We start from the raw sequence: 24,582 nt of genomic DNA on the forward strand, positions 1-24,582 counted from the left end.
AACTACCAATTGTAGCATTTTAGTGTCAAAGAAGAATATTCACAATTATCTAAAAGTTTATTAAAGAATTCTCCCCTTTGCAACTATTTATCTGTGTAAGTCCAGATTTTCTTTATTACTTAAACCAAAACAACGTATTGCAATAGGCTGAACATAGAAGTAGGTGTGAGAATATGGCTTATCTTCCATTAGATTTGACAAGAAAGAGTTTTGCATGAAAGTAAAACAATGCTAGTCTTCTTATAAAATATATTTTTGTTCTGGAAAATTTTAGTTCTTTTTCATAAAATATGCTATTTATGCTAATATGAAATTGTTTTATTAGTTTATAAAATAAATATTTACAATTTTTCTTAGTTTTTATTTATAGTATATTGAAAATCAATGGATAAAACTCCTATAAAGGTGCTGTTTGGAACCCTCAGTTCTTTTTAAGAGTATAAAAGGAATACTAAGACCAAAAGTTTTAGAACTGCTGCTTTCAGCCAGTGGGCAGCTGCATATTAAAAGGTTTTCAGAGAATTTCACTGACCATAAACACAAGCGCCTAGAAGCAGCTTCCTAGATACATAGGCAAACATGTAGAGGATCCTGAGTAAAATATAATATTCTAGTCAAAAGACACAAATGTGTCTAAAAACAAACCCTGCAGGAAAAAGAATATATGATCACGAATTCCTCACACATCCCTAGAAATCCTCAATGTAGAGCTTTGATCAAAACCATAAGGCACCATATCTAGTTCTCTTGTCTGGAGGAATCTAATATTCCCCCACATGCCAAATCACATGCTCTCGATCTGGAGGAAGTCACCGATAGGACCAAAGTTACAGACCGACATTACCTTTCCTAAGCTCTTTCCTTGGATGGCAAGAGTCTCAAAAGCAATTATCTTTTGAAATGTGTGAATCATAGACCTCCAAAGAGGCCAATGCTCTAATCCCCATTATCTATGTATATGCTATGTTATGGCAAAAGGGCCTTGCAGGTGTAATTAAGTTTACAGATGTTAAAAGAGACACTATCCTGGATTATCTGGGTGATAGGATCTATGAGCCTGTAAAAGTAGAAACTTCCTCTGGCTGGAAATGGAAGAGATGGGGCTGAAAGGAAAGTCAGAAGGCTTTGAAGTGTGAGAAGGAGGGGATGATTGTTGCTGGTTTGAAGATGGAGGGGACACACATGACAAGGGAAGGAGGCAGATTTAAAGAGCCCAGGGAGGCTACTAGACAGCTAGCAAAGAAAAGGTCCTCTCAGTCTTATAACCACACGAACTGAATTTGTTCAACAACCTGAATGAGTTTAGAAGATTCATCCCCAGAGCCTCCAGAATGGAATGCAGCTCAGCTGATATCTTGATTTCAGTCTGTGGGACTCTAAGCAGAGATACCAACTAAGCCATGCAGTACCTGGACTTCTGACTTAAAGAATCATGAGATAATAGATAGGTGTTGTTTTCAGATGCTAATTTGTGGTAGCTTATTATCATAGCAATAGAAAATGAATATAGTAGCCTTGGGATTTTGATGTGTGAACACTCTGAAAATGAGCCCAATTTTTCATGCATCAGCAATAACTTTCCGTAGAAGCTCAGGTACTGGAAGGCTGGGGCAACAGAAAGGATCTCACCAGTGAGCTTGAAGTGTTCCTTAATCCCTTTAACTCTGGTAGGTCCTTTTGAGAAAAGCTAATCTTGATGGGTTCTCTGAAACTGTTATACATGCTTTTGATGATAGTTACGCGCTCATTTTATTACAGCTTTACTACAACTGAAAAGATCTCTAGCATCAAATCAGAGGTTTATCCCGTAGTGGCATTTATAGAAAAAAAAAAAAGGATGGTTTAATAATCATGGATGGGTTAGACAGAAAGGGAAATGAATATCCAATTAAAGGTCAGCTGACAGTTGGAATGTATATATTCCAGACAGAAACTATGAGTTATATTACATTGAAGGTTCTGCCCAAGCCAAGGGTGAGACTGTTTTTTCTTTTGCAAAGCTCTTTCTTTTCTTCTTCACTGAATTAACTTCTACTCACATTTCATATCTTGTATCATGTATTACTTCCTTACAGAGGCCTACCGTGACCCTTCTAATTTTTAGCTCCCTATTATACACTCATAACGTACTTCATGCCTCCAAAACTCTTCTTACACAGGCAAATTTACATTTGTTTTGTTGATTAAGCAATGCCTCTTTCACTTCCTAGACTTTAAACTTTTGATGGGCAGGGGCTATGACTATTCCTGTTCATTAGTAGGTCCTCAGTGCTTAGTAGTGCTGACCACATGAAAAGGGCTCAATACATATTTTTAAATGAATAAATGAGTACTGTACCATTTAAATGTGGTAAAATATATGAATATCCTTAATAGGAGTACTGAGCTGCTTTTTTATTTCACAGTGGTTTACCATTCCTTGTGAAGACCAGTGAGATATACAGTATGAATGTTTGAGGGCAATTGCTCTAGTTCATTGTGTTAAAAAGAAATTTGGGTCTGATTTAGATAAACTTTGTTCTGATGAGAAACTGGCCCATTTTATAGTTAGAGAAAATTTGGCCTTTAGCAAGTCTACTAAAATCAGATAGAAAATCAGAAGTGAGATTATATTCTTAGGTTTATCACCTATTGCTTTAAGAAACAAAAAAGCACCCTTAGGAAAAGAAAATAACTTTTTACATTGCCAAGTAGCAACTGCAGGAAGCTAATAGGAATGGGAGTATATCTATAAACAGAAAATTTAGGTTTTTTTATTATAAATAGAATAATACACCTGGTGTTCTATAAAGCTCATATATGGAGGGAAGATTATGTCAGGTTTTTGTTTTAGTGGCTTTCTATTCAGGATATGAAATATTGAACCCACCATGCCTTCTTCCTTTCTTCTCCACACTCCATTCTGCTGGTCACCTACTTATTCTTTTAATGAATAGCTGTAAAATATCATGGTGCTTAGAAAAATCTCTTTGTAAATGTTTTCCCTGGTTTCTTTAGCCAGGAGCCAAAAATATCATGTGTTTCTGTTTTGGGAGTGTAACAAACAGAGCTTCTGAAAAATATGGATGGTGTAGCTGAGATAGGATGGCAGTATTTTTTAGAAACACGTTTTTATAGAACCAGATGGTCTAGTATATTCTCAAACAAATATGTCACCTATAATTTGATGAATACCTTCCAAAGGAAAGTAATTTTTTCAGTAGATAACAGATGGTATCAGTCAAAAGCATATCGAGACACTTTAAGAAAAACTTGATGGCTTAAGTGATTTAACCAACAGGATTTTCTTCAGTGTACCAAGCATGTTTTAGGGTCTAAAATTTGTCATCTGCAAATAATTCAGCCTCATTTTCAAACTTTACTCCATGGAGAATTGAATGCAACCTGTTTTATATACTAGCTATAAAAATGATGAAAATTCTAAAGTTGTTTTCTGGCTCTGTTTTTGAAGTATCTATTATATTATGCTAAACGGAAAAAAAGTATGTATCTAAATGTCTTAAAACTATAAACAGTTTATACTCATATATAAACATATTTTAATAGAATTGAACTACATTTTACCTATTGGGATGTAAGGTGGTGTTAATAGTGAACTTTTGGTAGTGGTTTTCTTAAAACTATAGTCATATGAGCATAACAGAAAAAAGTTCTGAAGCTACAAGTATAAAGTATCAAGAAATACCTAGAATACAAGTCATTTATTTTTGCCCTGATTTTGGCAAATGATACTATAATAGGGCCATGGTTCAGAAATTATCAACATCCTAGTATGTTGACAGTAAGATCTAATGATATATATGAATATGGGAGGTGGGAGGCACAGTGAAAATTAGAATCTTGTCTTTCTCTATGCCTCATATCCATATATGAATTAAGGTGGAACCATGTAATTTATCATTTTACCTGTGACATCTTTGTGAGTAAAAAGGACACTGCTTGGTTACTAAGTGATTATAAATATAAACTGGGACTGTCCAGGGAAAATTAGGATATATATTCATCCCAGATGTATACAACTGGTGCTATGATAAATGAGTCTATTGCTTTCTAACTGGTATGTTTTGGAAAGTGGCCACATCTTTGCCACTTTAGACATGGTTATGTGGGTAATGACAATGGTTGTATATTATCTAGAGTATCATTACTATTTCCAGACCTTTTTCAACATTATAAGCAAAAGACATGTTTTTGAGATCATTTGCAATTCTGTTTCTTAACATAGACCTCAAATAATTAAATGTATGTTTGTTTAAGTGTAATAAGATTGACAGTATGCTTGCAAGTGTGATGTAATAGATCATGGGAAGGCAACAATTTCACTGTAACAAATTTTAAAAAGAAGATAAATTACAGAATTATGTTTTAAAAAATATTAGATTGTTATATCAGTAAGGAGAATAGATGAACTGAAATTCCAGAGGGGAAAGAGCCATTTTTTAGATGGGTTCACAATTACCAAATCATTTTCTTCTATGGGAGCATTTTGCTTATTTGGTACAGGAAGATGGGCCTTAGTCTAAACAGAGGGTAATCTTGCTGAGGGAAGAACTGGAACTTCTTTTAAAATTGAGATATAATTGACATATAATATTACACTTAGTTTAAAGTGTACAACATATTGATTTGATACATTTATATTACAGTAAGATTACCATTGTAGTATTAGCTAAACATCTCTGTTGTGCCACTTAATTATGATTTCTTCTAGTGGTAGGAACATTTAAGACCTAGTCTCTTAGTGAGTTTAATGTTTATGCTATAGTTTTGTTGTCTATAATCACTGTACTGTGTATTAGATAGTAGTATATACCCTTAAATAATATCTCTCCTATTTTACCATCCCCAGCCCCCGGTAATTACCATTCCACTGTTTTTTGAGTTTGGTGGTGATGGTGGTGGTGATAATGGTGGTGGAGGTGGCGGTGGTGGTGGTGGTAGTGTTGGTTGTTGTGTTGTTCTTCTTTCTTTTTAAGATTTATTTATTCCAGAGAGAGAGAGAGAGAGAGAGAGAGAACAAATGGAAGTGGCAGAGGGAAAAGGAAAGAGAATTCCAAGCAGACTTCGAGCTAAGCGTGGACCCCCACAAGGGGCTCAGTCTCACTACCGTGAGATCACGGTCTGAGCTAAAATCAAGAGCTGGATGCTAAATTGAATGCACCACACAGGCGCCCCAGAGTTTGTTTCTTCTGATTTTTTTTTTTTTCAAATTTGGCTCTTTTGGCAATTGCAAAAGATAATATGATTGGTTGAATTCAGATCAGACTCAAAAGTATACTTCCTTTTTTTTCCATGTAACATAGTTTAGTGACTGGGTCAAGACTTCTAAAACAGATGAAATTTATTGCAGTTTCCTCATGTGTACACCACAGTCTAGCTAGAGTAAGGAAGCTAGACATGGCCAGTCTTCACATCAAAATATTTAACATATCACTGTATTTAATATATATTTGCAATAGTGTGGAGGAGGAAACTATTGAGCTAAGCTTAAAATCTGTAAAGGACAAAACAGAATCTCCCATAGTTTTTCAGGGCTAAATAGGCAAAGACCTGCCAGAGTCTACAGGAAAAGTCCAGAACATCCACGCCCAAGAAACATTTTTGAACTAACGGGGGACTGCATTTTACTAAAACCGAAACCTAGACGTGACTCAGTGAAATCTCTGACTGAATGTAGGTAGCTAACTTTTTAACTTATCTGCCAAAGAGAGGAAAAGAATAGCCTTCCTTTTGGGAAAATAAACATCATCAATAAGTGCTACAAGTATTTTTTTACATAATCCAAAGCATACAATAAAAATTATGATAATATGACAAGATAGGATAGTATGACCAGTAAGCAAGAGCAAAAATAGGCAATAAACGCAGACTCCCCTAGCTAAACCAGGAATTGGATATAGCTAACAAAGACTTTAAAAGAATTATTTTTGGGATGCCTAGGTGGCTCAATGGTTGAGCCTCTGCCTTTGGCTTGGGGCATGATTCTGGGGTCTTGGGATCGAGTCCCGCATAAGGCTCCCTTTAGGGAGCCTGCCTCTCCCTCTGCCTGTATCTCTGCCTCTCTTTCCGTGTCTCTCATGAATAAATAAATTAAATCTTTAAAAAAAACAAAATAATTATTTTTTAAAAAATATTTTATTTGAGAGAGAGACAGAGAGAGAGAGAGAGCATGAGCACGGGGAGAGGCAGAGGGAGAAGCAGACTCTCCACTGAGCAGGGAGCACAGTGTGGGGGCTTAATCCCAGGACCCTAAGATCATGACCTGAGCCAGAGTCAGGGACTTAAACAACTGAGCCCCTAAAAGAATTATTTTAAATATGTTAAGAAATGGAAGACAAGATGAGGAAAAATGAATAAAAAGATGGAGTTTTTCACTTTTTGACATCTTTATTGATATGTTATTGTAAATGTACAATTAAATGATTTTTTTTAGTGATTTTATAGTTATACAACTATCACTACAATTTAGTTTTAAAACATTTTCATCACCTTTCCACATCCCCTCAAGGTCATTGCAGTCCCCCTGTATCCTCCCCTATTCTGCCCCACTATGCTTTCCTCAAGAATAAGAATTTTAACTTAGTACTAGAAGTTATAAAAGAGAGTAAGATAAACATTTAGTAGTAAAAATACAATATCTGAAAATAAGAATAGTTTGGTGGCCTAACACCAAACTGGATGTAGTGGAAGGCAGTGTTCTTGGACTTGAAGACACACCAATAGAAACTCAACCAAAGAGCAAAAATAATGAAAAGAATAAATCAAAGTATAGGGGACACAAGATGCAAGGAAAGTTTGAATATATACATATGGTTGGAGTTCCAGAAGGAGATTTGAGAGAAAATTGGGCAGAATCAATATTTGTAGAGATAATATCTGTGAACTTTCCAAAACTGAAAGAAGATATCAATACAGATACAAGAGGGGCACCTGGGGGGCACAGTAAGTTGAATATCAAACTCTTGGTTTCGGCTCAGGTCATGATTTCATGGAAGGTGAGATTAGCCTGCATTGGGCTCTGCGCTCAGTGGGGAGTCTGCCTGAGGATTCCCTTGGCCCCTCCTCTCACTTGTGCAAGTGCACATGATTTCTTGCGCACTCACTCTCTGATGAGTAAGTCTTTAAAAATAAAAAGCAAAAACACACAGGTACAAGAGATTCAGTGAACTCTGAACTAATCAAGATAAGTACAAAGAAATCTGTATCTAGGCACATGATATTAAACAGCTGAAAGCCAATGTATAATAAAAAGCTTAAAATCAGTCAGAGGCAAAATAAACACACATTATCTGTAAACTAGCAGCAATAAGGATAATAACTTTTTGGTAGAAACTGGAATCTAGAAAATAGTAGAATGACATCTTATTTTAGTATATGTGCTGCCAACGTGAGCACTAGAATGACATCTTTAAAGAGCTGAAAGGAAAATAATGGCCAATACAGAATTTTATGTGCAATAAAAATATTCTTGAAATATAAGATGCTAGATGCTATACATTAGCTCAGATTGTATCCTAGGATGGAAAAAGAACATTAGTGGAAAATATGGTGAAATATGAATAAAATCTGTAGTTTAAGCAATGAATGTTCTATTTATTTGTTTGTTTAGTAGTATTAGTGTTTTAGTTTTGTAGTGTGCCATGGTTATGTCTCATGGTTAACATTAGGAGGAATCTGGGTGAAGGCTGTAAGGAAGCAGTTCTACCCTTACAACTTTTATATAAATCTAAAATCATTCAAAAAAATTTTTTTAAGTTATTAAAAAATAAAGATAAAATAAAGTTCTCAGACAAAATTTGAGAGTTATCTGTCACCAGTAGAAGCAGATTATACAATATGTTAAAGGAAATTCTTCACGCTAAAGGAAAGTGATTCCAGATGGATACATAAAATTGCAGGAGGAAATAAAGAGCAATGGAAAGTGTAAATACAGGAGTAAATATGAGAAGATATTGGTATTTAAAACAACAATAATCATAGCTATGTGGCTTATAATATATGGAAATGTATAACATATGACTATAATGGCATAAATGTCAAGAAGCATGTAAATGGAGTTAAATTGTTGTCAGATTATTGCATTGTTTGGAAGTGATAAAAGTACTAATGTTAGGATGATTGTACAGAGGCAAAGATGAATATTGTAATCTCTGGGGAAACTTCTAAAAAGTAATAAAAATGTAGACAATCTAAAAGAAGAAATAAAAGGAAGTAAAACAATTTGATTAATTCTAAAAGAGACAGGGAAAGATGAAAAAGTGAACAAAGACCAGATGGAGCAAAGAAAAACAATTATTGAGATGCTGTTAAATGCAACTACTTTAGTTATTCAATATACATGGATTAAGCACTAGAAAGACAAATGGATTAAAAACAGAATCCAAGTATATGCTCCATAAAGAGATCCATTGTAAATATAGATATTAATTGAAAATAAAAGGATACGGGTTAAAAAAAAAAGGATAAGAGAAGTGGCCTGCGTCCTCTAAGGCCCCCACAGCTGCCACCTTGGCCCCACGGCACCCCACATGCCAGACGGGGGGTAGGAGCCCAGTGGTAAAGTTGACACTAGGAGCCCAGGAGGCAGCCCTAGGTAGAGGTAGGCAGAGCTGGCATTGATCATGGTGCTGCCCCTTCCAAGTCACAACTGCAGCCAACCCCAGCAACCTCAATAGCCTCCATGGCCATACTGGACCTGGGCGACCAGTAGGAGCACAGGCAGGTGTTCCAGATGTAGCAAAGAGCCATCCTCCAGGACATGACAAAGCTGCTGCTGGACACCTTCCAAAACCGGGGCCTGGTAAAAAACCCAGGAGGCTGCTGCTGTGGAGCTTTGAAGTTTGGGCCTCAGTGGACTTGCACATCTTTGACTGCACCTGCAGCATTTGTAAGAAGTGGAATAGGCACTTCATTATTCTGGTTTCTCACTTCAAGCTTCTGCGGGGGTCCTAACCACATATACATTCAACAGGCCCACAACACAACACCTCTTTGAAAGATGTAATGTTCAGAGCTTTTACATTCACTTGCTCAAACCCTGGAGGCTCCAGAATTGCTCCCACACTGCCTGGATGAGAGTGCTGCCAGGAATGTGGTCAGTGAGAAATTCAATGACATCTATTGGGAGAAAGCCATGAAGAAGCACAAGATCATCAAGAATAGGTCTAAAGAGTGAGCTCCACCTTCTCCCTTCCTGAAAAGGAGGAATGATTGGGATCAATAGCTTTGCTGTCCCTCCTGTCCGTTGGTGGTGCTCATGAATGCAGCTGCTGGTTCTGTTGGCCTGTGACCATCTTGAGATCTGCAAACTGTTAAAACTACCAGTTTCTCTAGGCAGCACTTTGTCTTTCTTCAGCCCAGTTTTGATGCAAGCTAGTTGACATCCTCATTTCTTTTCCCTACTTTTATATGATCTTTTAGAGAAATATTTTTGTCATTGAAACAAAAGAAAGGGATGTATGAAGACATATCAAATAAACAATAACACAAAGAAATTCAATGTGGTTATGATAATATCAGGCAAAGAAGACTTTACTGCAAGAAATATTGAAAGATATAAAAAGGTATTTCATAATGAAAAAGGGTCAATTAAACACAAAGCCTGGGGCAGCCCAGGTGGCTCAGCGGTTTAGCGCCACCTTCAGCCCACGGCCTGACCCTGGGGACCCGGGATCGAGTCCCACGTTGGGCTCCCTGCATGGGGCCTGCTTCTCCCTCTGCCTCTGTCTCTGCCTCTCTCTTTCTCTCTCTCTGTGTGTCTCTCATGAATAAATAAATAAAATCTTAAAAAATAAAAAAATAAAAAATAAACACAAAGCCCAAATAATCCTAAACCTGCATGCATTTAATAAAATAGCTTCAAAACATATATAAAAATTGACAGAATTAACTGTGACTGTGTATTTGTCTATTTATCATTTTAATCTTGCCACTTATATTCTAGATTTTGCTCTTGGTAGTGATTGCATTTAGCATTTGTGTAGTGTATATGTTATACCTCAATAAAAACATTTATTAAAAAAGTTTATAAAAATATGTTATGCACCAATTATCCAGCTAAAAATTTAATATAGTATATTTCTTTTCTATTTTACCAAATCTTCAAGACTGAATAATGAATAATCCTATATTAGAGGTTGCTAGCATGTTTAAGTGATGTTTAATAGAAAAGGTCACAAACTCATCATAGTAATAAACATATTGTGACACCCAGTATATATAAAGATCCCATTATCCTAAAAACATAATGAGAAATATGGGTTCAACTGTGTTTTAAGATATTCCTTCAATATAAAAATTATGGAAATAGCATATTACCATAAATGTCACTAGACCTAGAAAAATCAGTAAATAGTGACTAAACTGAGGAATTTTTAGATAACCAAGTTCTGAAATTAGTATTTATTTATTTTCTGGCATTGTGTTAGACAATGCTATTAAGATAGCATATTATAGTGTACATTATGTTCTTTAAGATACTTCAATTTCCTTCAATTCTCTTAACAACTTTCTAAGATATTAATGACCAGTATTTTCCATATAAAACACTTGCATTTTCTGGTGGTTAATGGCTACCATATGCTCTTTCATGGTTTTTTTGCTGATGAAAATAGCCATTATTTAGACAAGAATTTGGAGAAGTGCTATGAGAAATCTCTATAGTGTGTGTTTCATTATAAGAGCTCTATAAAGTGACTGTGAGTCTTAGAATCTTTAAAGTATTTGTATACTTTTTGTCAGTGTGTTTTGTAACAATTATTATACACTTAGGAAGCAACTGAAGTATATGTTAGTGCTGTATTTAGTGAGGCATTTGTAGGATTGGTGCTGGACTTTGAGGATAGGTTTGATTTATAGGAAGAGAATGATAGTTACCTAATATCAGAAGAAACTTACACTGAGAAAGAAAAAAATATATATATATATATGATGAAATTCCCTGTCTAAAGCTTAGATGTTCATAGAGAAGTTGTGATTTGCTACCTAGATTCCTCTTCAAGCATGAAGAATTATTCCTCTAACTATATGATGCTGACAGACAACTCTCAGTGCTTAGCTCTTTTGGGGATTGTATCAGTTGAAAAAATGCATGTAGCCGAGGGTCATGCCCTCTTTCAGGGAAACCTGTATTCAATGACTGGTTGATGAGTTTAAATAAAGACTTGGCTCCCTTGCCCTAACTCTGGACAATTCTGCGGGATCATCCCAGCTTCAGAACACCCTGTAGGGTTGACCGAGTTTTTCACAGAGATGACATTTTATCAATACTTCTCTTTTTGTCCAAGCCTTTTTCCCTTTCCTTTCTCCCAAGTAATAATTCTATTATTAATAAGATAATATCAATAATGAAATTAATACTATATTAATAATATAATATTTCAAATATATTTCACAAGTTTTTAAGTAAGATCTCAATTCTCTCCTTTAAATAGTTTATTTGCAGGGGGCTGGAAAGGGCGATTTGAGTTACCATTATCAGAGAGCACCGTACACCAATGTTGCAAAGGAGGCAAGAATGATGGGAAAGAGTAATGGAGCTCTAAACAAAGTCTCATCTTTAAGAGTGAGTGTGGGGAGAAGGCAGAGCCCTGGAATATTGAAGGGGGTTTGACAAGTACATTTCTTTTTTTTTTTTCCCTAGAAAATAGAGGACATAAACCACTGTAGATAAATAGAGTTATTATAAAAAGGAATTACAGTAATTAGTGGTAGGAAATGCCTTGCCAACTTAAAAGGGGAGGGCTGGGATTCCATAATAAGAATGACCCATGTCATTTTATTCTCAAATTAATTGTGCCTTTTTTTAACAAGGAAGTTCTGCTATTCAAACATGATAAGGAGCATCTTGGAAATGACCACAAAAATTATTTAGTAAGAGTCCAGTAGGTTCCTAACACTGTATTTGGCATACAGAGGAAGTAAAGCCACAGTCTCTGCCCCTGAGAGGAAAACCAATTTTTTAAAAAATTTTTTATAGAAAGGGCTACAGAAGAACATGGTCCAAAGTAATGCACTTGATTGAAAGATGAACAGTATGGTGATATGCCACTGTAATCTCTCAAGTTCATAGACGCTTAAATTGGGAATTAAATGCTGATATTTTGTTGCCCATAAATTTCTGTGCTTACTTCTTTCTCAGGATCAGAGGGCTTTAAGCTTGGCACTAGAAGTTTGAACCCTGGCTCAAAGTATCATATCTATGATATTAGATGATCTGATACGTTATTATCTTAACCTCCACCAAATATGTCTTGGAAAATTAATCTTTCTCAAGAGAAATGTAGACATTAAGAGTTGTTATCTTTCTTTCTCATTTGAAGAGACAGATGTTGAGGTTTTGTTATTCCTGAAAGCCATGGATTTGGAAGGATTCCTTAGTTTTTTGTCTAACACCTTCTCTAGTGATTCTTCATGCTTCTCATGATTTGTGTATCAGTGTCTTTGGTCTGGCATCCTAAAGAGCTTGGTGTTGCAGGTCTGTCCTCTTCTCTGAGATATTGATACATACTCTTGCTATCTACTTCCTTTTTATTCTTTTGTCTCTAGAAGACTATTACTGTAGTCACAGTAGAATTAATCACTGTCCGTAGACCTAGTTTTGTAAGGATTAAATGAGCTCTCTTGAATTCTCTAGAGAAATGAGAGAAATATGTATGTTTCACTATGTTCTGTACATTTTTCTTTTTTGTCAAAAGTCTGGACCACAAACTTTCCATAGTCTTTCTAAGGTTTACAGGGGATAACCTAATATTGTCTTCCAGAAGTCTTTTAGGTTTGGTTTTTAATTGGCGTGGTGTCCACCACAGGATAGTTTTCATTCACTAAAGGAGTACATGTGTATTGAGAGACAGGAATAAGTTTAACCATCCTATTTCTCTCCAGGACAAACATACAAATCTGAATTACAGGATCAGAAGAAGACTTAGCTTACTGACATAATAAGAAGAATAACTTGGACATTTAAAAGGGCTCAGAATAAGTTCATAAGCCTGTTTCCTCTTTTGATATTACTTAATATAATATCTTAAATTTGTATTTTCCTGTCCACAATTCTCAGTGTATGATCATTCCTTCAGTAGCCAGAGATTTCCATTGTTGCCTTGAAGAGAGTTAAGAGTTACAATTGGAAAGCAAAGAGAAAGAATCATCGGCTGTTCAGTTTTTGACTTCCAAAATAGACTCTTAAAATCCACATCAAAATCAATATTTTCAAAAGCCAAAGATCTTGTTTTACAAAAGTTGAATTTAATTGAAAGGAAAACAGTCTCTTGAGAATCAAAAGGGAAGACTCTGAAAGAGGTATGCATAGACATTAAGGCTATAAGAAATAGGAAAGAGCAGAGACAGGTTCAATTACCTCACCGTCTAGGACATACATGAGCAACAACTATCAGTTAGTAATTGTGTTTGGTTACATGTAACAGAAACCAGCCAAAGGTGCCTTAACCAAATGTGTGTTCATTTAAAAAGAAGTCCAGAAAAAGCTGTCAAGGCAGTTCCATGATATCAATATCCTGGACTCTGTCTTTTACTTTGTTATTCAGTTATCTCTGGTTTTCATAACACGGTGATTTCATGGTCACAATGGCATGGCTCCAGCCCCACATCTGTATTATAGGCCAAAGTTGGCTCCACTATAATTAGTTGCACAGGAGCCTGGAAAAATATACTTTAAAAAAATAAAAATTTCCCAGGGAAAAAATTACAGTGGATTGGGGGTAGAGAAATGATGAGTTGGATGGTTAATACATTAGGGATGTTGGTGAGGCCTGAGACAAAAGCCTTCCCTGAGGGTACCATATGGAGACAAGTTGAGTGAATATCATTGTGCCAATGCCATGAGTTTCGTGTAGTCTGTGCAAAGAATCCTCATTAATTTGGGGGGCAGGCACAGAGACGATTTTCCATTGACACTTGCCCAAAGCTTTTATAAGATGTATTTGAATTCCCTCCTTTGGAACTTACTTTTTCAATGGCTTAAAGATGCCTCCAGGATAAAAAGCAAAACTGATAGCTCTTACTCTTGAGCAGGACTATGTAGGAAAAAATTTCCTCCCATTTACTCCTCTGCTAATAATTTATGCACAGATGTCAGAATATATCTTCTGTGATTTAATGTGTTTTCCTAAACTCCTTTTAGCTTCAATTTCATTTTTAAGAAAATTTCAGTGATGAAAAAATTTGGAAAAGGAATGGAAAAAAAATAAAAACCCCAAGAGGAAATTTCAAATAAAGCTGTATCTGAGCTTAATACTCCAATAAATTCAAGAAAACTTCACCAACTATTCTCACTTGGAAATATTCTTGTCAGCTTTGGGGAATGACCTTCATCATTGTTTTTAACCTTTGTGTCTGTTTGTGCACTCCCCATTACCTTTGTTTGATTTATATTGTTATCAAAGTTGTTCTACTTCTACTATGGGGACTTTTGGTAATGGATGTTCATGTGCTTATAATTTTTTAAAAGTGTGTTGGGCAAACATGATGTTCCTTTCACAGACTATCCTAGGGAGAACACGACGTAAATAAGTAATGTCCCCTAAAAGAAGAAGGGAAAAAAGCAGGTATAGATTTGGGTAAATATAAACCTTTTAAAATTTTTACTTCTATCGTTTCAGAAATGAGATATTTTTTGTCCCCCTAAAATGCATTAGGTGGATACTTCCAGAGGTGTGTGCTTTTATTTTGCTATTCATTTGATCCATGATTCATAAAGCACCTTTGTATGAAAGCTGGTTAGTGTCTAAGCCAACACACTGACTTTAAAGGTATGTTTTGGCCATATTTTTCTGTGCTCTGACTAGAGCAATCCAGAATGCCAACATAATTTAAACTCAAAGTTTTTTCCAACTAAAATTTGATAAAGAGAAGCTTATTTAAAATATTGTTAGTAAAAGTAAAAGAGTGACAGTGACTAGGAAACAATAAAGAAACAGAATTGTTCCCCTTTGGAGCTAGAGTTGGAGGGAAGATGGGTAATATTTAAATTTTGGTATTAAAGTGTTTTCCCAAGCTTTCAGAAAAAAATAGCATTATCATTGCAGAAAAGGGTGGTTAGATGTTTTATTTTTAACTGGGATCAGAATATTGTGGTTCTGATTAGTTACTGCAAGTTTAAAAATCTCAGAACCTCATTTGAGCCAGGAACACATATGGGCTTTTAGTGGAAGGGAGTCTGCCTGTTTATATTCTTCTTGACACAATTCCAAGAGTGCTGGATTCCAACAATCACAGACAACTCTGCTCTCCATTTGTTTTGATGAGCAGAGCATTTCACACAATACCAATAAATTCTTTAAATGGTTTTTCTTGTATAATGGGCTTTTACTCTCTTCAGTAACAAAAATCAGAGAGGTAAATAATAGCAGTTAGAGCACAATGATAGAATGTACCAAGAGGGGAACCCACTATTACTCTTAGCATTTTATCCCCCTAGAGCTAAAAGCTTTAAGATAATTTTTTTTGGTTTTCTTTTATTTCATTTTTAGAAATCATTAAAAATTTTTCTACTAACAAAAAAGGGCATCATTTGGGGGATAAGTTTCATGGTAAGCATATTAAAAAGCTTTAAACATATACTAAGCTGTGTATAAGGGAAGAAACATTTTATGTTCTGCACAAGCAGAATTCTTTGCATTCTATATTTAAAGTCTAGGTCAGTAATTGACATTATTGGTAAAGGATGAGAAAGTAGAATCTCAAATTCTACTCTACTTTGAAGAGACTGTTAGGAAATGTTGCCTCAGCCTGTTGTTTTTTCTCTCTGTGACTCAGGCACCAGGTATATGGAAATGATACAGTCTAGGGCCTTCCCGATTCGCATAGGAGTTGCTCTTCATTTTTTTTCAAAAATAATAACCAGTATGTATGTATGTATGTATGTATGTATGTATGTATTTTTGAGACAGGACTTGGGAGTGGTGGCATCAGGAGAGGGAGAGAGAATCTTAAGCAGGCCTCATGCCCAGCGTGGAGTTTGATGCAGAGCCCAACATGGAGTCCTAGGTGGGGTTGGATTTTCTGACTCTCAGATCATGACCTGAGCCAAAATCAAAGTCATTCATTTAACTTCTGAGTCACCCAGATTCCCCCAAAACTGCTTTAAATAATATACACATATATCTGGCATTTTTATCTTATTTTTAAACAATACTTTATGATAATCAGAGTATGTGATATTCCTTTTTGCAGATGTGTATGAGATCTTAAGATTTGAAAAGGTTAGGTAACTTACCTATAAGTCTAGAGCATCCTGTAGCTAAGACTAGGGTGTCCTGGAGTCTATAGTCTCTTCTTACTATTAATATTCTGTGGCTTTCCATACCAGCAAGATTGGGTGACCTTCAGAAATTCACCTGGGCCAATGCGCAACATGTCAGGCCAATTGGCTTGATTTCCAGCATTGGTGGAGCCCAGCTGCTCCCTCACCAACCTGAGAGTGGGGTAGATCAACTGAAAGATAAATATCTGATTCTGCCTGGAGCGCCAGCTCCCCTTTCTACTATATCATTGGCTATTTAAAAGTAGGATTCTGTTTTCTGTGGTAGTTTTATGTCTGGCATAGAGTTCTGGGAAGTATTCTAATGAAATACTTGTAGAAAAAGAGAAAGCTATTTGCTGCCGTTCAGATCATTCAGCTATGAGTAAGCAATGCCTAATTGCATGGAGATTACTGTGAAGAATAACTAAATCAATTCACACATGATGTCAAAGAGCAAAGATAATAGCAACTATATAATATTCAGTTAAATGCACCATTCAATTGCTTTACTTCCCTGACCTGAAGCTGATATGTTGATAAAAATGACTTTCTGTTATTAGGTGCTCATTTCAGAAAGAAATGCTCTATACTGGAGGATATTTTCCATTTGATTAATAAGGTGCTAATATATAAAAAATTAAGAAAACCTCATTAAAGAATACAAAAAATTGATATTTTACAAATGGTAATCCCATCACATAGCATCATCTCAGAGTTCGAAGGGTCCTAGGATGAATTGAATGTTTTACTGTATGCATAAATTTCCTCTACAGCATCCTGAATGCACTATCTCCAGCCTTTACCTAGCTCCTAACATGGACAAAATTATTTTCTTACAACAGTCCATTTGAATGTTGGATTGCTGTAATTGTTACAGCTCTTTCTAATACTGAACTGAAATCAACTTTCTCTGATTTCCACCCTGCTAGTCTTTTTATTCTTTCCTTTCCATCCCTTTTTCTCTTTCTGTCTCTTTCTTCATTTCTTTCTTTTGAGTAAAATTGCTCTAAACTTCCTGATCTGGCATTTAAAGTTTAATTGAAAAATCACTGGGCAGCCTGGGTGGCTCAGCGGTTTAGGGCTGCTTTCAGCCCAAGGTGTGATCCTGGAAACCCGGGATAGAGTCCCTTGTCAGGTTCCCTGCATGGGGCCTGCTTCTCCCTCTGCCTCTATCTTTGCCTCTCTCTCTCTCTCTCTCTCTGTCTCTCATGAATAAATAAATGAAATCTTAAAAAAAAAAATCAGTGTGTGGTATAAGGTGTATGAATGTTTAAATATATTTTGTGAATGATCATTTGAACTATATCTTTCAAACTGTGCAAAGGGGGTAAAGAAAAAAATTAGAATACTTAATTTTTTTCCCTCCTCATTTGTTGTATTTTTAAGCACTTCCCCCAAGACACTGTTTTACTCATCTGAGTGAAATTGGGATCTATCTCAGTTTTGGACTGAACTGGAATTCAAGCATGCATGGGCATGATTGCAATCTGGTGGATGAGTCTATGAGAAGCTTATATGTATTTTAAAAAAATGGAGTGGCTCCTTAGGCAGAAAGTGGGTTGGTTTGTTTGGGCTGCTGATTTAGGAATTGAGACATAGAGAGTAGCATGGTGTTTGACTGTCAGACTGTCCCTACATGAATCTATAGAACTGCAGCCAGAAGGTAGAAGAACTCTTTGCATAAAGGACTCCATGAAATATGGGGAAAGTGATAGTGCTTTGGCTTCACCAGGTTACAAAGTGTGAATTAGGGAGAGAGATATTATCTCTGCATCTCTTTGAGTCCCTGGGGGTTTACTGGTCTGAGAATTTTTGGTGGTAGCACTCTTGTTCTGGAAAAATTGCACTGCTGGAGTTATACAGGAAAAGTAAGTGATTCAGTAATAGGGGAGAAAGATTGAAACTCAACTGCACTGAGAAAAAAGGTGGGAGAGTATTTAAGGTGGGGTGAATTAGTGGAAGGTAACCAGCAGATGGTAGTGAGGTTGGTCTATGTAGTGTGAGTCCACCTGTGTTTACTAATTGGCACTTATCAAAGGCAGGCTCCTGCTCTCCCACAGAGACAGAGAGACCGGTGCTCTATCTTTCTCAATGATTATATTTCAAAGGGATGGCTCCCAGGTCCTTGAGGAAGACATTCCTGGGTTGTAAGACTCGCAAGACCTTGGAAGAAGATTTACATCTCAAAGGGGCAGAAAAGACTTTATAATTGCAAGTTTTCTGAAGTAAATGCTCTAAGAAAAGAGAGATGGGGGGCAGAGGGAGACTAGACTCAGGAAGAAGCCTCTCCGACGTGTAGTCAAGCTGAGGAAACAGTAAGGCCATTTTAGTTAGACTTCAGCCTTCTCATGGAATATGGCTATTAGAAGTTGCCTTGAGAGGCACTGTGCTCAGGTAGTTTCAAGGTAGTGGGCATCCCTGAGAAGATAGGGCTTGGAGACTGTGAAAAGACAGCTTGTGATAGTTCATGAGACACTCTTGAAACTCTTGGAAGCACATGGAAGGAGTTCGAAAGGGCTGAGAGTATGTATACTGTAGGGAGAGGCAAGATCGGTGAAATTTGGATTATTGCCATGAATAAGATCCTGCAAGTAATCAGCAAAAGGCCTGGGGAAATACTGATTACTGAAGTAAAATATTCCAGACTGACTTTAAAATTATTACACCCTTCAGTCCAAGAGTACATATATCATGATATCTTCTCTGTCCTTCATAAATAGTAGGGTTACTGTGGTAGAATGGAAATAATGCCTATACATAACTAAAAAAAGATCTGAGTTTTTGTGTGTGTGGTTTTTTTCTAACTCTATCACTTATTAGCTAAATGAGCTTATATGAATCACTCATATTTCTTCTACTTCCTTATCAGGAAATCGGTTATAATATATCTACTTTACAGGGTTGTTATCAAGGTGAAATCAGTGTCTGTGAATGACAAGTATGATGCTTTTCTTTTGATCTCTAATGTCTCACACGTTACCTAAACACAGCCTTAATGTGACTCCAGTCAAGTCTCTTTAGGACCATTCTGATTTTTCATAATCAGATTACTTCTCTTACTCTCTGCTTATGCAAATTTATTCCAGTTCCCCTTAATTTCAGCAGCACATACGTGTTTTAAATAGTTGTTTGTTTATCCTATTTTGTCTGCCATGTTTTATCTGTCTCCCAGCTCAGCCAGTCTTGGATGTGGACTTGGACTTCCTTCTTATCCCCAGACTCTGTCTCTCAGAAGGGCTTTGTGAAGAAATGGAAGTCACCAACGATCTTGCCCCGTACACCCACACCTAAAAATACACGTGGTGCCATTTGCTCACCAATGTTTCAGAGTTTGGTTAGTGGTTTTTGTGTTCCTTATGCATCTGTTGGAATATATCTAAATTATACAATGTAGCCATAAGCTGCTGGACATCATTATCTACACATGATAAATGATCTAGTTTAGAGAATATCTAAAGAAGATGCCAAAGAAAAATCTGTAATCTTTGATTGAAAATGTGTGTTGATAAAGAAAATCATTATTTGATGGGAAAGTTAAACATTTGCTTACCAGAAAAAATACATTCCTAACTTCAAAGGAATTGCTTATTTTTTCATTAAGTCCTCAGGATTAAAAAATAACTATTTTGAGAGGACTGTGTAAAGATGCAGTCACAGTTCCTTTGGTATTTGGCCCTTGTCCTGTAGTAATTTAGTCTGAACAAGACCCGAGTGTGTGCTATTCTTTGGCTTTATAGTCCTCTAACCATAGGCACTGATGGCATTCATGATTATGGATTAAATAGGGCCAACTCTTGTCAGTAATTTGTCAGAAAAGTCCCACAGAGATACCCATGGTGCTGCTGAACAATGATGTTGGTAGTGTGTTATTTTGCTTTAGGAAAAGCTACAGCATTCCAACACGGGGTTCAATGCCTGGTACTGGAAGCCTTCTCTCTATTTGATGTAAATTAAACCGTGAGTGCACTCTGCCTGGTATTGCAATTAGCATCTGTGGTCTGACCAAATTCTAATGTGTACAATTGCAGATTACTTACCACTGGATAAGAAATATACTCTGTCATAGCCTTGCTCTGTTATATAATTTTGCCTGGGGTTGTTAAATCACTGTTGCATTTTGCCACTGTTTGCAGCCAGTAGGCTTTTAGAAATTTCAGCATGAAAGGCTCTCAAGAAAACATGAAAATCTTTTAACATAAGGTTATCTCCAGGAGCCTACTTTTTGGTTTAGTTATGTGATTGTATTTGAACAAATGTATTTTTCTTTAATTCTGCTCAGTGTTTTTTAAATTGATGGACTTTCACGATAGGTTTTCAAATCTTGTGCTTTCAATTCCTTTTTAGGAAAGGAATTGTGAGATGAATAAGTTAAAATATCAATTAGTATTTTGCTGATCTGTTTTTTTTTTTTTTCATGGAAATACAAACAATAGAAAGCTGGTATTCTTAGGAGGAAATAAAATTTTTGGAAGGCAGCTGCCAGATAATCTAATATTTTATTTACTGATGCAATCTTTCACATTTTGAAGAAAGTATTAATTGAGGCACACTTGGGTTCTTTGTGCGATGGCAACAAAGGACTGCTTAGTTAACACGAGGGTCAGCAAACTATAGCCCACAGGCAAAATCAGGCCCACCACCTCTTTTTGTAAACTAAGTTTCGTTGAAGAATGACCATGCCCATTTGTTTATGTATTTCCTATGTTTGCCTTTGTAGGCACTGTATGGCCTAAAATATTTACTATCTGGTTGTTTCTAGAAAAAGAAACTCCTGGCCAACTTGTCATTAACTCTAAACTAAGTCATATCCTCTAAACTATGGGAGAATCAAACCACATATTTGACAAACAATTTAACCTAAGACTTTCCCCACCCTTGAACACTAGCTAGACATTGTGACAACTTCAAGCTTCCTTTTGTCTTTCGTCTTTTTTTTTTTTTAAGATTTTATATGTTGAGAGAGAGAAAGAGATAGGGAGAGAGAGCACAAGAAGGAGGGGAAAGGGAGAAGCAGCCTCCCCACTGAACATGGAGCTCGATGTGTGGTTCAATTCCAAACCCGTGGGATCATGACCAGAGCCAAAGGCAGACATTTAACTGACTGAGCCACCCAGGCATCTCTTTCTTCTTTCTCAGGTTACTGGGCCCTACCTTTTATTTGTGACTGTGGCACCAATAATTTGGAATTGATAAAGTATTGTTGGACTGATAGTGTGTGTTTTTACCTAAACCTTTGGAGTTATGTTTTGAACCCAACAGAAACATTACGTGTTTTACAACAGCTTCACATTTTAGGCTGCCTGTTTAGAACTGCCCTTGTGCTATAGTTTATTACAGTATAAGGTAGAAAAATATACTTCTCTTTTATCATTGGCCTAAACTGGTCACACACCCTTTTCTAAAATATTACCATAGACTAATAGGAATCTATACCTGTATTTTTGAATAGGATTACTTACTCCTGCATCCCTTGGGAGAAGGATGGATACTGAGAATGCTTATTCTCCTTTATCCCATCCAGAACTACCCATTCTCCATGTTTTATCTTGAGTTCCTCCAAAAGCAGCACTTGAAAAAAAGAATACATGAAGGATACTATTTTGGGAAATGATGTTAGGGAACATGAGCCAGGAGACTCGGTGCAGTAACACAGAGAAGGAGGTAAAGTTAAACCAAGAGTGGGGTTATTAAAGTTTAGTGTTAGTTACTGTTGTGGGCAACTGGAGCTCAATCTAGCTAAAAACTCTCTACAGAACTGTGTAGTTCCATTCTCCAATGGTTTGCTCAAGACATGGAAGAAGATATATTTATTTATCCTGCATTCCAAACTTGATTGGCCAAGGGTTGCCCCAGCAGCCACTAACTTCTTTGCATGTACAGTTTGAGCATGCTGCAGCATGGATACACAGGCTAGCCTCATGTAGGTGTCTCACTCAATGAAGGCAAAAGATTCCTGAGGAACAAGAAACAGCTGAGTTCAGGAGCTATTGCTGTAGCCAGTTGACATAGGAATGGCCAGAACAAAATGGTGGGCCAAGGGGATGTGAAACAGGACATAAAAGATATATGTCCCACTGCCCTTCTTAACCTACTCCACACTTCAGGGGTCTGATCTGGCCTAGATCACCCGAGTTCCCTTGCCAATTTGGCTTCTCATTGAGTCTTCATACCGGGAGATGTAGCAGGAAATCTGAAGGCAGGAGAATAGTATTTATTTCCCCATGCTTTCTCCCTCCTTGCACTGCCACTAGATGCAACTCCTATTGGATAGTGCTGCTTCTGTGGTTCCAGCTGTCTTTGGGTTTTGGTATCACCATTCTCTTTATACCAAAAGCCATAAATACTTCCAAGGCACCTTCTCCTACAGCTGTTGCGCTTTATTGAATTTAATAACTCCTTTTTCCTCTTTCCTTCAGGCCTAGAGTAGGTTTTAGCTTTCTGCTGCTGCTGATCCTTGGAGCCTGCCCAAACCACTCTAAACAGTCCTTTCATTAAACTTTCATCTGATTAATCCTTTATGCTTTGTTTTCCACCTACATAAAACTGAGGTTTTGTGAGCAGTAAAGAAGGGGAAACATTGTTTGGGTTGGCATTTAAGATCATCCATTATTCTTGTTATAAAGGCCAAGATCAACAGAAAGCTTGCCACCAGTGTAATGGCTTCCACACATTTTGAAAAATGATGTAGAGATAAAATTCCTATTCAGGGACAATTTTCACCTTTGGTGGCCTCTGCTTCCAAATTTTGAGTTGTTGAACTTGGGAGAATGCGTATTTTACATTTTCATTGCATTATTTTTTCTTTTTATAACACTAATGTCTTTTCAATGTAAAGGATTAAAATAATACAAAAAGGCATAAAGATAAAAGGAAATCTCCCTTAATTCAACCTCCCACAGATAAATATTAACATTTTGGTATATTTTCCTTTAAACATTCTTTTTTTCTCCCTTTAACAACAGAAATTTATTTCTCACAGTTCAAGAGGTTAGAAGTCCAAGATCAAGGTGTCCCCCAGAGTTGATTTCTTCTGGGGCTTCTTTCCTTGGCTTGTAGATGGAGCCCTCTCCCTATGTCCTCACATGATCCAACCTCTGTATGTTTCTGTCTAAATTTCATCTCCTTTTCTTATAAAGACACCAGTCAGATTGGATTAGGGCCACCCTCTGTATGTTTCTGTCCAAATCTTATCTCCTTTTCTTAAAAGACACCAGTAAGATTGGATAAGGGCCCATCCATTTGACCTCATTGTACCTTAAACATTCTTGAATGGGGCTACAAAAAAAAAAAATCAGCACCTCAATTTTATGTTTGGAAGTAGGATATGGTAAAAAAAAAAAAAAAAAAAGTGAGTGGGGTAAGAGGAAAGGAGAAGTAAGTCACCTTGTTGCTGAGTAAGCACTAAGTTTAAATATCTCTTATTATTCAAGGATATGCAAACAAGAAAAAAGGGAATAGAAGGAAAAACAAAAACAGTAAATATTTATAATTCCCCTCAAAACATAATTCAAGAATCAAAGGAAGACTATGCTTTTTAAGAATATTTATTATGATTGAATACTTATGACAACTTAAATGTCTACGGTGGGGTAGTGGATAAAAAGCATTAGGGTGGATTCATTCAGTGATACTTGTTCACTACTTTGAGAACAGTGTTATTTATTTATTTATTTTGAGAACAGTGTTACTTCAATGAATGGTTGTGATAGCCAATTTATGATTCATGTGGAGTGTTTGTGAACTTGTTAAAAAGATGTTTGTACAAATGCTATTCATGTATCACTTTGAGAACAGTATTATTTGTTCTATGTTAGTGGAATGAGGTAGAATGTTGTATGCTAAGATGAAGTGACCTTCAAGATATATTAATTGTAAAAAGCAAAGCTTTCATAAAATGATCCCATTTGTATTAACACCAGAAAACTTAAATATGCATTTACATGCTTGTGTATATACATAAAACATTTCTGGAGGAAATGAGGAATTATTGACAATTTTCTATTTTAGGAAAAAGGTGAATATCTGGGATGAGATGTTTGCTTTTATTTATTTATTTTTAAATATTTTATATTTATTCATGAGAGACACAGAGAGAGAGAGAGAGAGGCAGAGGGAGATGCAGGCCCCCTGTAGGGAGCCTGATGCGGGACTCAATCCCAGGACCCCAGGATCATGACTTGAGCCAAAAGCTGATGCTCAACCACTGAGCCACCCAGGTGTCCCTGAGAGATTTGCTTTTAATTAGATATATATTTGTCATGTTTGATTGTTTTCTCTTCACATATTATTTATTCAACTGGAGGAGATTTACATGAGGGAAC

At 36.4% G+C, this 24,582-nt stretch overlaps 1 pseudogene; it reads left to right on the forward strand.

The window, feature by feature from the left end:
• LOC100686450 overlaps positions 1 to 9,175 on the forward strand; it is an 85,797-nt pseudogene extending 76,622 nt beyond the window's left edge.
• The last annotated feature ends 15,407 nt before the right edge of the window (positions 9,176 to 24,582 follow it).

The sequence above is a fragment of the Canis lupus genome, chromosome 14 (assembly GCF_011100685.1).
Source record: "Canis lupus familiaris isolate Mischka breed German Shepherd chromosome 14, alternate assembly UU_Cfam_GSD_1.0, whole genome shotgun sequence".
Taxonomy (NCBI): Eukaryota; Metazoa; Chordata; class Mammalia; order Carnivora; family Canidae; genus Canis; species Canis lupus.